Below are 15,965 nucleotides of genomic sequence, written 5' to 3'. Positions count from 1 at the left end.
TTCCCGGTGGTATTTGAAATATGCTCCGGTGTGGTCAATGTGATCCTGAATTCAATGAAACTAGTTAATAATATGATTTAAAGTGCCACATGATAGGCTTGCCGAGTATCAAATTCTTTCATTGTTTATACATAATGTTCACCGGAACTTGTTCCGGCAATCTACCCAGAAATAGCTAACCGACAACAACCAAATTCAACAGTAACATACAGAAATGTAAGATCTTTCATTCGGCGGTTTCCGAATTCAAATTGGTTCAGTTAATTCGAGTTAATTCATGAACAAACTTAGGTGCCGGTGTTACCCCCAAGGGGTGCCGGTTTCACCCGCACTGATTGCTTAACGTCGTTTTTATCTTAGTTTCAAAACTTCACTATTCCTTGTAAAATAACAGTTTAAAAGTACTGAAAACCTTCATATCTTGTAGAAAACAATCTGGGCAATGATTCTGTGAAAGAAATATAACAATATTCGCCATCAAGTGCTACTGAAGAATCATTTTCCTTAGGGGGCCGGGCTTACCCCCAGTACCCTAGATGTAAAATATTGCTCTTGATACCAGTAGGCAGCAAACACGTGCTGCATATGCATTCAACTCGTAGTTTTGCCTGATTTGATACAGCTCTTAAGAAAAAAACATCAAAGGTAGCCATTTTCATCACCACGAACTTAAATCCAATTGGGGTTAGAAACTAATCCTCTATTGAATTGAGTTGCTATCGAGTGTTATAGGATTTCCTTTGCTTTGCCTCAATAATGCAGCTAACATAGCTTGGCTACTAGCAAACATTATTATAATAGAGTTTCGCGTTGACAGTGTTAAAAGAGATTTAAAGGCTGTTCGCATCTACGCGAACTTACATCTGTAATTATCAAAACGTGCGTGATAATAAAAGCAAAAATATCACCTACTTTTTTGTTCGCCTGCAGAAACTAAACAAATATCAGCAACGCCGTCAACGCGAATATTAAAAAACAGATTACATTGCCTCATGGTTAGCATAGTAGCTGGCAGAGCAAGAAATGACACTACACATTTGTGAGCATAGCAAATCCACCCGATCGGCACAAATTGTTAATCAGATGTTACTCTGATCAATTCTTGCTACCTCCGCTCAAAAAGAGCATATACCTATATTATAGCGAACCTAGGATTAATGCTGCGAAACAGCACAGTAGGACATAGAGCACAAAACAGGATTCTCCAACAAACGATTGCGATATTTTCATCAGCTAACTTGATCGATCTGGCATATTGTTTTATCAGGGGGAAGCGGTAGAAGAGTCGGTTTATTCGAAAGCCTGTTGCTATGGTTATCGATGGTTAGCCGATCAAGGAGAAAAAACAGAAAAGTGGTGAAATTTTGACTAGGGGTCAAGTACGGTTTTTTATCGGTATAATGTCTTCGGCAAAGCAGTAGACAGCAGCAAAAATATACATCATTAGATAAAAAAATATACAAAACAAAAAACAAAACAATATAATTATAAACTAAGTATTTAAGATAAATCTTACGTTTTAGAGAAATGGAGGCTTCAGCAAAGTTGTAGGTAAAGATATCACAAAAAAACTTTGCTGAAGATTTTTGACTTATAACTTCTCTTGTTTTGTATACACAGGGTCTCCTGTTCGATTTTGGCATCGAACGGTTTGGTTAAATCACAATTTTGAATTTTCTCGTTTTTTCTGTAACAAATTTTGAGTTCAAAAATCGTCAAAAGAAAAGTATTATGGTCCTTAGCGTCGCCGACAAGAATAGCCGGAATCGGTCAACTGGTTCCGGGCATATGGCCGGAACATGTTCCGGTAATACAATGGCAATGATCGAAGCAGTGACTAGAACCATACCAGGCCTCTAATTACTTCGGACACTTCATCTAAAGTGTCTAGATCGTCATAGGCCACATGCGGACCTATTCCGGTTATGTTCCGGATACTTCCGGATTACTGAACCAAAAATCATCAAGCGACACCTGTAACAACTTGGAATCCAAAAACTGGTCTATTGGTGGCCGTATCTAGAGTCTAAGTCATCATAAACTACATAGAAAGTAAAATATATGATGAAAAAAATCCGAAATATTGGCTTCAGGAAAGTTGTAGATAACATTATTTCAAAAAACTTTTTTGAAGACATTTTTCTTGCTTGTTTTGCAGATATTACGTTTTATATTAGGCTTGTCTTTAAAATTAGAGATATTTAAATATTTGAAAAGCTTTAGTATTTAGAATATGTTTGTATATAATCCATAAAGACAACATTATAGATCATTCTGTGCCGAACACGCATCAGTATCGGACGTGTTTGGTGATCGCTCCGATAGAATATAAAACAAAAGACGTGTGAACAAGTGTTGGCATTGTTTGCCTGGTCGAGTGAAATAAATCCGGATTCAAGGTCGCGTCTTTGTGCAACTGTTTCGCATCGTGACTGCCAGCTGGTGCGTAAGCCGATTTGGCTGCTGGCTGAATTGTGCTACCGCAGTGGACGAGACTCAAAAGAGGAAAAAGAAGAAGCCATCAGTTGCCAGTTGAGTTGTATCGCTGTGTGGAGTGATCTCACACCTGGCTCGCTGCTGGTGGCTGTTTGGTGCTGCTGTATTGGTGCTGCTGGCTGTAACGGCTGCAACTTCGAACGATCGGACAACGAACCTTACTGGAAGGTAGAAGTAAAAAGGTACGTGCTCTTGTCGGCGCTAGTGCGCTAGACTTACCGGGATGGATGTAGATCCCTCGCCTCCCGCGCCACCATCCCCGAACCCCTCTGACCCTGACCCTTCTGTTACCCCCTCCCCTGTTTATTTCTCAGTCTACCCTCACCCCAGGCTTTACCCAGACGGAGCCCAGGGCAGCTATACTGTCTATTTTCGGCCAAAGGCGGGACCGAAATCGAAACAGTTGAACCTCTTGCAGATTTCTAAAGTCCTGACGAAGGAGTACAAGGGCGTGACCGAAATTACCAAGGTCCGGCCTAACAAGCTCCGTGTCGTGGTCAGTAACCTGAAAGAGGCCAACGATATAGCTTGCTCTGAGCTCTTCACACGCGAGTATCGCGTTTACATACCCGCACGAGACGTGGAGATCGACGGTGTCATAACCGATTCGAGTCTGTCCGTCGAGTGTATACTGAAAAGTGACAATGGGTGCTTTAAGAACAAAACCTGTCCCGATGTAAAGGTGCTCGACTGCAAGCAACTGCGGTCAGCATCGATCATCGGTGGCAAAACAGTATGCACTCCGTCAGACTCGTTTCGAGTTACGTTCGCCGGGTCAGCACTATCAAGCCACGTCTCGATCCACCGGGTTCGTCTCCCTGTGCGATTATATGTGCCTCGCGTCATGAACTGCCTGAATTGTAAGCAGTTAGGCCACACCGCCGCCTACTGCTGCAATAAGGCACGTTGTGGCAAGTGTGGGGAGAATCATGCGGATGATTCCTGCAGTAAAAATGCTGAAAAATGCATTCACTGTGGGGAGAGTCAGCATGAGCTCTCGACATGTGCGGTGTACATGCAGCGCAGGAATAAAATAAAGAGGTCTCTCAAAGAGCGTTCGAAGCGTTCTTACGCTGAGATGCTGAAGAAGACCGTTACCACTTCTCCCATTACATCAAACCCTTTTGATCTGTTGTCCTCTGATGAAACCGATTCTGACGATTCACCAGCGGGAACATCTTACGCCAATCCTGGGGAGTCTAGAAAGAGGAAAAATATTTCCTCTCCTGAACTTCCCAGAAAAGGTCCTAAGATTTCTCAAGTTACAAAGTTACAAACAAACCAAACAGTGCTGCGGAAAAACCGAAGCAAACTTCTCCTGGGCTTGCAAATTTAAAGTCCCAGAAGGAGTTCCCAGCACTGCCAGGAACATCTAAAACCCCAGTTGTTCCTTTCGCACTCCCAGTTGATGAAACAAACTCTGGATTAGTGAAATTTTCTGACATTGTGGACTGGATTTTTGAAACTTTCAATGTACCCGATCCAATTAAAATTTTTCTTACAACATTTCCCCCAACAGTTAGATCATTTTTGAAGCAGTTGACTGCCCAATGGCCCCTCCTTGCAGCGATTGTATCCTTCGATGCCTAATTCAACTGCGTATATGAAGGATTCTATCTCTGTCTTACGGTGGAATTGTAGAAGTATTTTACCAAAAATTGATTCGTTTAATGTTTTGATAAATAAAAACAAATGCGATGCATTTTCCCTTTGTGAAACTTGGCTTACTTCAAATATTGATCTCAACTTCCATGATTTTAATATTATTCGCCTTGATCGAGACACCCCATATGGAGGAGTACTTTTAGGGATTAAAAAGTGCTATTCTTTCTATCGTATTAACCTCCCCTCGATTCCAGGCATCGAAGTTGTCGCATGTCAAATGACAATACAAGGTAAAGAGCTTTGTATTGCCTCAATATATATTCCTCCCAGAGCACAGGTTGGGCAACGGTTGCTCTTTGATTTAATAGAACTTCTTCCCTCGCCACGTTTGATTTTGGGAGACTTCAACTCTCATGGTGTGGCTTGGGGTTCCCCCTACAATGATAACCGCTCCTCTTTAATCTATAACCTTTGCGAAGACTTCGACATGACTATTTTGAACAACGGTGAAATGACACGTATTCCGAAACCTCCAGCGCGCCCAAGCGCTTTGGATCTATCCTTATGTTCGACGTCGCTACGGTTGGATTGCACATGGAAGGTAATCCTCGATCCTCACGGTAGCGACCATCTGCCTATTTTTATTTCAATTACTAACGGTTCAACTCGCATGCGACCAATTGACATTCCGTATGACCTCACACGGAATGTCGATTGGAAGTTATACGAGGAAATGATTTCAAAAGCGGTCGAGTCGATTCAACATCATCCACCACTTGAAGAATACAACCTCCTCGCGGGCTTGATTCTCGACGCCGCGTTGCAAGCCCAAACGAAGAAATATCCCGGCGTAACGATCAAAGAACGGCCTCCCACTCCGTGGTGGGACCAAGAGTGCTCCGATGTCTACACGCAAAGATCCGACCCATTTTTGGCCTTCCAGAAGGGAGGTATACCTGGCGACTATTTACGGTATTCGGAGCTTGATACCAAGCTTAAAAGCTTGGTTAAAGCAAAGAAACGCGGGTATTGGCGTCGGTTCGTGAACGAGACGTCGAGGGAGACATTGATGAGCACTCTTTTGGAACACAGCCTTAAGAATGCGGAACCGCGTAACGGTCAACGAAAGCGAGGAGTCTTCAAGTAGGTGGATATATGATTTTCCCAGGAAAGTATGTCCGAACTCTGTTCCTGAGCAAAACATTGTTCGCGATGCGTCTCCGGGCCACGACGCGATAGAATCACCTTTAACGATGGCAGAATTTTCAGTTGCTCTCCTGTCCTGTAACAATAACGCGCCTGGGTTAGATAGAATCAAATTCAAATTGTTGAAGAATCTACCCGGCAATGCCAAGAGGCGCTTGTTGAACTTGTTCAATAAGTTCCTGGGGCAAAACATTGTATCGCAGGATTGGAGGCAAGTGAAGGTGATCGCCATCCAAAAACCAGGGAAACCAGCTTCTGATCACAACTCTTATAGGCCGATAGCAATGCTATCCTGTATCCGGAAATTGATGGAAAAAATGATACTCCGTCGTTTAGACTACTGGGTCGAATCAAATGGTCTACTATCAGAAACTCAATTTGGCTTCCGCCGTGCCAAAGGGACGAATGATTGTCTTGCGTTGCTTTCAACAGATATTCAGCTGGCGTATGCTCGCAAAGAGCAAATGGCGTCTGCGTTCTTGGGCATTAAGGGGGCTTTTGATTCCGTTTCTATTGACATTCTTTCGGGTAAACTTCACCGACAAGGATTTTCTCCAATTTTAAACAATTTTTTGCACAATTTGTTGTCCGAAAAGCACATGCATTTTACGCACGGCGATTTGGCAACTTTTCGCATTAGCTACATGGGTCTTCCCCAGGGCTCATTTTCAAGCCCCCTCCTTTACAACTTTTATGTAAATGACATCGACGAATGTCTGGCAAATTCATGCACGATAAGACAACTTGCAGAAGACAGTGTAATTTCTGTTACAGGAGCCAAAGCTGCCGATTTGCAAGGACCATTGCAAGATACCTTGGATAATTTGTCTGCTTGGGCTTTACAGCTAGGTATCGAATTCTCTCCGGAGAAGACTGAGATAGTAGTTTTTTCTAGGAAGCATGAACCTGCTCAGATTCAAACACAATTAATGGGTAAAACGATTTCTCAGGTTTTGGTACACAAATATCTTGGTGTCTGGTTCGACTCTAAAGGCACCTGGGGTTGTCACGTGAGGTATCTGATGAAAAAATGTCGACAAAGAGTGAATTTTCTTCGTACAATAACCGGACAATGGTGGGGAGCCCATCCAGGAGACCTTATAAGGCTTTACCAAACAACGATATTGTCTGTTATTGAATACGGGTGTTTCTGCTTCCGCTCCGCAGCAAAAACACATTTGATCAAACTGGAGCGAATACAATATCGTTGTTTGCGTATCGCCTTAGGTTGCATGCAGTCGACCCATACGATGAGTTTGGAGGTCTTATCTGGAGTACAACCATTGAAAACCCGCTTCTGGAGCCTGTCTTCTCGTATTCCTATCAAATGTGAGGTCTTGAACCGTCCCGTGATTGAAAATTTTAAACGGTTAATCGAACTTAATTCTCAAACCCGTTTTATGACATTGTATTTCAATCACATGTCCCAAAATATTAACCCTTCTTCGAATATTCCAAATCGTGTCGACTTATCAAATACTTCTGATTCTACTGTGTTTTTCGATACATCTATGATAGAAGAAACTCGTGGAATCCCGGATCATTTACGCGTGCAGCAGATCCCTAAAATTTTTTCCAATAAATATCGAAACATCAACTGCGACAATATGTACTACACTGACGGATCACTTCTTGATGGGTCCACTGGCTTCGGTATCTTCAATAACAATTTAACCGTCTCCCATAAGCTCGATAATCCTGCTTCTGTTTACGTCGCAGAATTAGCTGCAATTCAGTACACCCTAGGGATTATCGAAAAAATGCCCATGGACCATTATTTCATCTTTACGGACAGTTTCAGTTCCATTGAGGCTCTCCGATCGATGAAAGATGTTAAGCACTCTCCGTATTTCCTGGGGAAAATACGGGAACATCTGAGTGCTTTATCCGAAAAATCGTTTCAGATTACCTTAGCGTGGGTCCCTTCTCACTGCTCGATACCGGGCAATGAGAAAGCGGACTCTTTGGCTAAGGTGGGCGCAACAAATGGTGATATTTTTGAAAGACCAATTGCTTTTAATGAATTTTTCGCACTTGTACGTCAGAATACGATCATCAGTTGGCAAAATGCTTGGACCAGAGGGGAATTAGGAAGGTGGTTACATTCTATAATCCAAAAGGAATCGACGAAACCGTGGTTCAAGGGGTTGGATGTAGGTCGGGATTTCATTTGCGCGATGTCCCGGCTTATGTCCAATCACTATAGATTTGACGCGCATCTCCGTCGTGTTGGGCTCGGGGAAAGTGGTATCTGTGCCTGTGGTGAAGGTTATCACGACATAGAGCATGTGGTTTGGTCATGCCCTGTACACCGTGACGCCAGGTCTAAATTAATAGCTTCCCTGCAGGCCGAAAGTAGGCAGCCGGCTGTTCCTGTTCGTGATGTCTTGGCGAGCCGTGACCTATCCTACATGTCCCTTATATACGTTTTCCTGAAATCCATCCACGCCCCAGTTTAATTCTATTCCCTTCCGCCTACATCCAACCAAACGACAAGAACACGTTAAGACCCCGGATCCGGAAACAGCAACTAGACCCGCACGATACTCTCAGGCCCCGAGGGAGACAACCCAATATGCCAGTCCGTAATATCTTGGCCCAGCAGCGAAACATATTCAATATGCTGCTTACCTATGGCGATGGGAAACCATCAACCAACAAATCAGTGCTTTTAATGCAAAACATTCTAGCTTTAAGTTAGATTTAGTTTCAGCTCGTAGTCGGCAGCGAGGATAAAAAATTGCTTTTAGTTATTAAGATACTTTAGAAAGTAAGCTACCAGATATAATTGGCGCCGTTAAACAATAAATTGTATTTGTGCCGTGTCAAATAAATTATAGATGAAGATGAACATTATAGAAGACACAAAGAATATAGCTATTACGCAGATCAGGTTCTTGCCGAAATATAAAAGAATGTGTCTTTTTGAATTGCATAACAGGCAATTATGATACTGGAAGGGATAAACGTTTCAACCAATTTCGCAGACTGATTATGTTAGTAATTTATCCGTTAAGTTTTGTGTCTTCTATAAAGTTTTGTGTTTCGATAAAGTGCAAAAAATGCAGAAGATAGATTTCTTAAAATTCTACAGTTTTTTTTAGATATTCAAAACAATAGCATTATTATCTTTGCTAAAGACTCCATTTCTTTAAAGTGTAACACTGAAAAGTTTGATACAAACTAAAACTTGTTGTCATTCTTTGAGGCTTCATATGTACTAAATATCTTTTGTAGATAGTATGTTAATAAAACCAGTAAAGGTACGTCTATTTAGAATCCGGAATAATAAAATCATCACTAAAGGATTGATTTGTGATTAAGGATTGACAATTTTAATTGTGAAAACTTATTCGCCACCCTGTTTAACGAAAAATATCAATACAAATCATACCTATTCGTTTCTAATGAAAATTCGCACATTTTTCTTTATTTCTACGCGATTCGTCACGAACACTTTGGTTTTTGCTCCGAAGCTGCATATACCTTGGCAAATCATCAGTTTTTTGACAAATTTGTCCATAAAAGTGCCGCTGCAACACAATAAGTGATTCCGGATTCTACCTAGACAGAACTTTATTTGAAGAGCAGATTGAAAAAAGTTCACGATTTTGAGTTCTCTTACCACTGTGCCTACTGTGACGTCACAACATCAGCACGCGAGAAATGTTGCGTTCAAACAGTGTAAATCACGCTCATCTGCCACTCCTACCAACTTTGCTTTGAACCTTCGATAACTTTTTCGACTAGAGTATGACTTACGAGGTGATTTGAAAAAAGGTCGATAAAAAAGATAGTAAGTCTAAGAAAAGACAAGCATTAGAATGTGGCAAATTACTTTTCAATAAGCAACAGTGCAAACTAGAACAAACAAAAAAATGCGGATTTACAGCAAAATGGATTGTATCATGCCACAAATAGCAAAGGACTCTAGTCTTAGTCGCACAAAACTAAATATTGAAAAAACTATGATTTCACATATCATTTTGCTCTTCGAAATGTTGCTATTGGAAAATTCATAGTTACCTACTAAAATGTTCGGTAAAAGTAGGAATTCCAAATTCATCCCTGGTGGATGGCTGGAAGAAGAAGTGATGATTTAATAAAATAACACCACTCATAAGTAGCAATGGGCGATCTTTGAAAAAAAATCGATTCTCCTGCATCGATTAATCGAAATAAATAAAATCGATTCATAAGAAAATCGAGGCTGGAAAATCGATTCAACAAAAAATCGATTTTTGTTCGGTATAAGCTTTTTACGACCTTTTTTGGTTATATTTATGGAGATTTTGTTTTGTTTGCGTTTTCTGGTGTATCAATCATGTTCAACGAGTTTTCGTTCACAACATCTACTAACGATACGGCTTTTTTAGTTTATTGCCATCTTTTACCGCGTGTACTCTTTTGGCGGTTTTTTTCTTCTAAGAATTTTCGTTGTCGCTCATCCCATAGACCATTTCACGAGACGTTTGTGAACTTGATTCATGAACGAAATTTTGACAGAAAGTTTGGAACCGCTGACATAATGCACGTGAAAGCATCATCAACGTCAGCAGGATCCGTGACACCTGTGAGTTCGTGAAATGGTCTTTTGTTTCGGATGCACTAAGAGCAATCCAAACCTGTATAATTGGGTTGTTTAGCTATTCACGGATTTCCGATTTTTATATATCATCCAAAAGAGTGTAACTTTCTAAGTAAAACGTGATTTTTCAAAACTTTATATCATTTTCCTTCGGTTTTTAAGAAAAAAACAAAAGCTCTAAATCGCTACAATGACAGTTGGTAGTTGGGCGATCTGTCATTGTAGCGGTTTCGAGCAAATTTCAAGCAGTTTCAAATCGTGATTTAAAAAGCGAAGGACAATGATATACATTTTTTTAAATCACGTTTTACTTAGAAAATTCAGATCTTCCAGATGAGAGAAAAAACTGATATAGCTGAACAACCCAATTCATAAAAAAATCGGAACATCCGCAGCACAAACTCAAATAAACAAAAATGGCGAGCGTGACACCATGCAGAACAGAATGCAGCACGGCATATGCACGAACATTTAATTCAACTTTTGCAATATTTGAGTTAACGAGTACCCCGCTACTCATAGTTGAAAAATAAGCGCATATGCCTTTTCTACCGAAATCAAAAAATTGGTGGTTGATAGTAAACACCCACAACGATAGTAAACAACATCCCTACGGAAGCCAATTTACAAAAAGTGCACTTGCAGAGGTAGCAAATATGAAATAATGTTGGCTAATGTCCAAAATGGTAAATTCAATATCCAATGCAATGCAAAATTTCAGCTCAATCGGAATTTAGGAGTATTTGGTTTAAATTTCACTTTCTCGACTTCTGAATAAAAGCACAGTTTGTAATAGTTTTTTTTTGTGCCAAATGTCTTATGCCTTGTTCACACTATAGCAGATATCACGTGATATCGCGTATCTTGAAACATACATACATCTAGTTTTCACGGAAAATTTGGAGTATGGGATCTGAAATCAAGATGAGCAATATTACATCATGTGAAAGGGTTATTAGAAATACATAAAACGTCGAGGTCGGGTGTTATCCAAAAAATCGAAATTTTGCTAACTGTGAACATTGAACACTACTTCTAAATAAAACTGTCAAAGTCCATTGCCACCCCAATCTACACCAATCAGTTAGTAATGATTGTATACAATATATGTCAAACTTTCGAGGCGGTCTTGTGGTCGGTAATTTATATTCAGTTCGAGGTGCAAACTTATCACGAGCCGTTCATATGAACCGGTTCTTAGAAAAGAGCGAAAGAACGAACAGCTCACGAAAAAGAACCACGGTTCTTTAAGCGCAGCAGAACTGTTTGGTTCGCGTGAACCCGAAGTTTACCGATACAACACGAACTGTCAACGCTCGTGAATCATTGTGAACCATGAGTCAGTTCAGAGCCGCTCTTGCAAAAGAGCCGTTTCACCCACCCCTAATCCTTGATATATTTCACAACGCATGCGTATTAGCCAAATTTCATACGGGTTTGTCTATTGATGTCGCGTTTACAAAGGCAAAAAAATGGTTACTGCGTTAAAAATACTGGAGGGACTTAATTTGGCTGCGGATTGTTCTTTTTCAGCTCGACGACAAGGTTATCCAGCTTTCCTGACCTACAGAAAACGTCAAAATGGGCAGCGTGCCCTATCCGCCATTACCGTTCGTGGAAAGCTGGATATTCTGGAACCTTGTGGGGGTGGTGACATACTCATGAAAAAAGTTGTCATGGACGTAGACAATTTTTTTAACCAGTAAAAACATTTGAAATGCGTTTTCCTCGGTTTCATGTCTATTGAACTTTAGCCCATTCTTCAACTATGGTCATCCCGGTAAAAAATTGACACATTTTTCAGATCAGTGTCCGAGTTCCGAGCACACACTTCTTCCGAGAAGAAAAAAATTTTGTATACTATCAATGAAGAAACTTTCTTCTCTTCAAAAAAAAGTGTTCTCGGAATTCGGCCGCAGATTACGTTAGCAACAATAAATGCAATCACTATTGTCTTCAATCAGTTTTGCACACATTTATTTTTCAGGCGAAAAAAAAACGATCTTGCCATCCAAAGGATCGATTCAGTAGAAGATCGCGCGCAGAGAAATCGATTCAAAAAATCGATGGATCGGCCCGAAAAGATCGATTTTGCCCATTGCTACTCATAAGCCATCGTTGCTGGTATATGTGTGTTGGTAGGCTTTTGAAATTCAACCGAAAATTTCAACCGAATGATTATAATTTAAGAGAGGAGATACATCAAGCGAATATTGTCAAAGCTATCTTTACATGGGAAAGCTGTCAATGTCAAATTTCGGTTGATAGTTTGCTGGCGAAATGTTGGTAAATTTATCTTTATAATCGCTGAAAACTTCAGGATCCTTTTCCGAACGAGCCCCTATCTATGTTGAAAAGCTTATACACGAGTGCTTTTGTCGGCCATTCATATGCATCCTGGTCAGTCATTTGGCAAGAAGACAGAAAAACATGTTCATCCTTGCGGATAAAAGAAAACTGTACCTTTCGTAACCGACGCGGATAGCACTGATAGCACCAACTAGGAAAGAAAAGAAAAGACAAGATGGACAATAACAATAATCGTAATCATATATGCAAAGGTTGTTAATATCGCTATAATTATTACGGTTATGATGATGATAATGATGATTATCGGTATGAAAATCTTTGTCCAATTTGCATACTACACCGCACTGTTGCTGCTGGTGGGAGGCATGGTGACCCTAGGGTCCCCGTACGCGATAGGAAAGCGGGAGGAAGGAAAACGTGTCAAGGTATCGATCTTTTACCGGCTGGTTTTGCTACTGCCTTTGAAGAAGTACGTATTGAAGCGAAGAGATTATCTTGGGTCGGGGCTTAGCGGAAGTGGAATGAAGTTGATGGCCTTTGGGCGAGCAATAATTTTCTTCTAATGATCGGTTTTTACACTGATATCGGTACGAATCGAGGTTGATATGCTAACAGTAGTAACTTATGCTTTGCTTACAGTAAAACATTCAAATTTTACTTTTTGAATGTTACACAAATAAATAAAACATGCTTATACAAACAAAATTTTTGTCAATTCAAATATAATAAAAAATAAATAGCATGTTTTAATTGAAATTGTTACACACTTTTTTACTGATTTCTTATCTTTTCCTATAAGAATAAAGAAAAAATATAAAACAAAAAAAATATTTCTGTGCGTTTGTATCTTGTCTCTAAAATATTATATCTTCTTCTTTCATTTTATTCGCTCGAACAGCGATCGTACGGTAGACCAGAATAGATAATAAATAAGCTAGGTGTAGCTCTGCAGGAGGCCCCACTATCCCAGGTAGACCGTCGAAGAGATATGTCAATAATTTAACACTGTTTGTATAATGAGTGGGAACCCATTGGGACTCGAGTTTATACTATGATGAGCAGGTGAAAATCGCCGAGAACGGGTTTCTAAATTGATAACATTCTCTGTGTTATAATGCGAAATCAATGATTTTGCTATCTGTACAAGTGCGTGATACTTGATTTATGTATATGCCGCTTTGATGAGAGGAGTAAACAAGTAAATAATCAAAAAAATTAAGATAAGCAGTTTTGGTATAATGATGAAGTTGATACTGTCCTCTTTCCTGAAACACATTTCAAGGGTAAATCATTGATAACTCTGATCAGCAGAGATAAAATCTTTTATATAATTCATTCATCCGTTTATTTTTTGGAAAAATTTCAAGGTGGTTATTATAGTATCGAAGTTGTGATTTACAAACTGTTGTTATATAGAACATAAAAAAAGTTTTTTATAGAAATCGTTTTATTTGGTATGTGAAAAAGCTGGTGGAATTGTAGTTTGCCTCACCTTTTCATTTGTTTGATTTGTCCACCTCCATTCCATGTTGAAATTTGTGACCATATGGCAAACTTAGTATTAAAAAAGTGTGAAACTATACGTTTTCCAATGGGTAGAAATCACAGAAAAATTAAGCAGACTTTAGATATTCGTCTTTTTTATTCTACCAGTATAACCCATTTGACAACAACAGTTGGTAGCCACAACCTATTCTAAGAATATACGTTGCATCAATATGTGGCAGAATAAGTGTTCCGATCGATTGTCCTATAGGTATAGGTTTATCTTATTGAACCAAAGAAGTGCGAAGAATTTTTCACGGTTTGGATATATACATGGTGTAGGATGACGGCCATCCGCTTATGACATCCCAGTTAGCTCTTCGATTACTTTTCTCCACTTACTAAGTTCCGTTTCTGGTAGATGAGAATCCTGAAAATGATCTGAAAAAGTCAGTTGATGGCTCTCGCCTTGCTAGCCAATCTGCTTTACGATTTCTTCTAGTCCCGCAATAGCCAGGAACCCAGTATTGGTCAAGTATTGATGCAACTTAAAACATGTCTGTTCTCCAAGTAAAGAGCTGCTGATTAGTGTCCTGGTTGCACCTGGAACTTTAAGCGATGGTTCTCTGGCGAGACAGAAGGTACATGTGATAGGGTGAGTGCATTTTGGCTAGCACTGTGCTGATAAGGGGATAAGGGGTCGGTTCTTTCTACCCACATGAAGATCACGGCGGTCAACCGTCAAGAGTTTTGAGCGCATGCATTACGATACGTCAACGGATCAGGCGCGGATTTATGAGGGGGTAATGGGGCAAATACTCCGTCCCCCCCCATTCGACCCCCCACGTTTTGGTCGATTTAGGATCAGCGAGGTCAGAAAAACAAAAAAAAGATACAGTGAATATTTCCTTTTTTTTGGTTCAACACCTTCCAGCTCCAGCCTCCTGGGCAGTTTCACTGGCATCTTGGGTGGTAAAGACATGGTAAGACATGGTAAGACATTTCTTCGCCGAGCGTGAAAACATTTCACTATTTGCATATTTAACAGACTTAATAAAAATATCCTTAAATATAGTCTCTTGCCCTTCCTTCCACTATATACCCTTTTACTACAAGTATTGCACAAGTTGTCTACACTACCCTGGAATCGCAGATATTTCGTGTTTCCGATGATCTAGAAAGTTGTGGTCTTAATCAGAGTTATACAGAACGTCAAGGGCTTCTGGATGGTGAACAGTTTAGTACCGAATTCCATCGTTTGCGATCTTCACTGTGGAAATTTTTTGCATCATACTTTTTTTTCTGCTTCATGCTGTGTTTCTGCCGCTCACAGGAAAAAATAATATACTTGCAGCTCACACCACAACTGAGCAGTTTCACAAAAATCGTCCCAGTTTTGATATTTTTTTTTAAATTGTCATTTTGTGTCTGGCATAGTGTCTTTGGCAAAGTTGAAAATAATAATTTTGTCCTTCCATAAAAAATATATTTTTTCAAACATTTATAACTTTTTTTCCCCTGATTCCTCCATGATTGGACCGGTTGCATTGGTTAGGTTATATTTTGCAGTTTTTAAATTAAAATAAAATAGATTTCTAAAAAATGATCCTTTTAGATAATTTTTTTTTTATTTGAACTTTTTCTACAAAAAATATAAATTTTATTAGAGTGTATATTTTTTCGGAAAGATAAAATTTTTATCTACAAACATCAAACAAACAGTTCTAGCCCTAAAAATATTTGTAATCATCAATACCTTTCCAAAATAGCATTTTTCAATAACTTATCAAAAATGAGTCGTGTTCCAAAAAAATAAACGAATAGTATAAAATGGCATCTCTTGCCTATAAAAACATCTATGCGAAGTTTCAGCAAAATCAAAAATGGTCGATTAATTTGGTTGCCCGTATTTTGTGGAATTGCTCAGCTGAGTGAACCAAAAATGGCGAATCATTTATGGGAATACACTGAAGTACAACGCGGTGCTCACTGCTGAGATAATACAACAGAGACAACTTCAGTTTTCTCGTAGAACAATGTAATGCGGAATGTTTGAGTAATGTTATTTATTTATTTTCAATTTGAAACATACTTGATTTAATCGAGATATTTTGCTTAGTTTATTATAAATATTTCTTTTCTGCGTTATTTATTATAAATGATTGTCGCAAGCTCTTTTCAAGTAAGTGCGTCGATTTACTCTACAGTGTGAGAGCAATTGCTTCCGCAGTGAAAGATATTCTCCTATATACTAGAGATTCTCTGGGGAGAAACG

Source organism: Wyeomyia smithii, chromosome 2 (genome assembly GCF_029784165.1).
Source record: "Wyeomyia smithii strain HCP4-BCI-WySm-NY-G18 chromosome 2, ASM2978416v1, whole genome shotgun sequence".
Lineage (NCBI taxonomy): Eukaryota > Metazoa > Arthropoda > Insecta > Diptera > Culicidae > Wyeomyia > Wyeomyia smithii.
The sequence above is the reverse complement of the archived record's forward strand: the minus strand, read 5'-3'. Positions refer to the sequence as shown.